We start from the raw sequence: 2086 nt of genomic DNA, 5'->3' as shown, positions 1-2086 counted from the left end.
ATATTTCAAAAATTAAAAAATATATATTTTTTCTTTTAAATTCTTAAAAAATTAATTTTTTAATAAATTCTTAAAAGATTAATTAAAAAAAATTTCAAATATTAAAAAAAATAAATCGAAAATGATCTATTTCTTTTTGACAAAAGTTAAACTAATCTAATTTAAACTTTATTAATTCAAGCATTATTAAAAATAAATAATTTAATTTTGTCAAACAAAAAAAATTAGATGAGTTTCAGCTTATTTTTTTAATATTTAAAAATTTTATTTAATTATTCTTTTAAAAATATATTAAAAACATTTAATCTTTTAAGAATTAAAAAGAAAAAATATTTTTTTGAATTTTTTATTTACTTTTAATTTTAATATTTTATAAGAAATATATATTTTTTAATTTTGAATTATTTTTTATTTTAAATTATATACATGGCGCTGATGTGGTAATGACAAGTCAGCAATTCGTTAGCCACATAGAATAAAACTTAAAAGAAGTCTCACTTTACAACACTATGAACAGTTCGAAAGTAATTTTAATAGCTCAAAAAAATAAGAGGGCGCAAGAATATTTTAATCATAGTTTGGGGGACAAAAATCCTAAATAGTCATAAACTTAATAAGATAAGTCAATTCTCCCTTATTTTAAAAAAAAAATTTATATGTTATTTTTTTTCTTCTAAAGTTATTCTTTGCATTAATATTTTCTCCTATTCAAAATTTGCTACCATGACTTGTTTTTTTTTTTTTAATTTTAACAAAATTTTAATTAAAATTATAAATACTACTTAGTCACATTTTTTTTAAGAATTATATCATCATTTTATAACTTTCTTTTTTGGTTCAGTATCATTTTACATGATTTTAGTCTAACTAATACCAAAATACTATTTTTTTTTATTTGTCAAATCAAGATGAAAGCATCTCTTAATTAGCCATAATTTTGATAAAATTTATTTTCAATATATCCAAAATATCACTTCTTTAATTACATAACATATCGAAAATACACTACTAAAAATCTGAGATTTAGGGTCGGTGGAGAACTGAAGCTATTGCAAATAGCGTTGGTTTCAAAATTGACGTTGTTGAAGGTGTCGCGAATGAGACATTTAGAAGGGTCGATTTAGAACCAGCGCTATTGATATAAATAGTGTCGATTTAGAGCCGACGTTATTGATATAAATAGCGTCAATTTTAAACCGTCGCTTAGAAAAAAAAATACCATATCCATTTTTAGCTGGCATCAACATTAATGTCGAATACAAATCAAAGCATAAAATTCAATCACAATGCCATTACATACTAAAAAAAAAATACACAATCCAGATTACAAATCAATGCATAGTGCACCAAGCCTGAGATTTATAAACATATGAAAAAAATGAGATCTGAAGTTTGATTAAAAAAAATCTCAAATCTAATACTTAGCCCCATTTTCATCACCATAAACCACCATATTGAAATAAAGATTGAGTGAGAGCTTACAAATGGATGTCGAGCCCCCTTAACCTTGAACCATCACCATCGTGAACCACCGCTACTGCACAAGCACCACCACCTGCAAAATCGAAAAAAAGAACACCCAAACCCACTAATCGTTTATTATTGTCGTCCTGCAGAAACTCACAAACCACCGCCACCACACGAGCACCACCATGAGCTGTTGATGCCAAGACCCACAAATACCCAAACCCACCACAACTTCCCTGGACAACCATCTACAAAACAAGAAAAAAATAGGGAGAGAAGAGAGAAAGAATGAGAGAGGGGCGACTGGTAGTATAGAATGAGAGTGTTAGAGATAAATCTTAGGGTTTTGAGGGATAATGGGCTTCGACCCATCTTTTGGCCTTTTTTTTAGTCCATTAGAGATAGATCCCACTAAACCAGGTAGTGGGAACGATCCCGAGGCCTAAGGTTTGAGTTCCCATGATCAAAACACCACTTCGGCCTCAAATGCCCTCAATCTCTGCGACCCCACCTCTCTGAGTCGTGGCCCCCAGCCATGACAGAGGCGGCAGCCTCAGGCACCTGCACCAAGCGCTGCGGCCCTCCTTCCCCAGCTCTGCGGCCCCCAGGCCCTTCAGCT

This window comes from Humulus lupulus, chromosome 2 (genome assembly GCF_963169125.1).
Source record: "Humulus lupulus chromosome 2, drHumLupu1.1, whole genome shotgun sequence".
Lineage (NCBI taxonomy): Eukaryota > Viridiplantae > Streptophyta > Magnoliopsida > Rosales > Cannabaceae > Humulus > Humulus lupulus.
Note: the sequence above shows the minus strand (reverse complement) of the source record.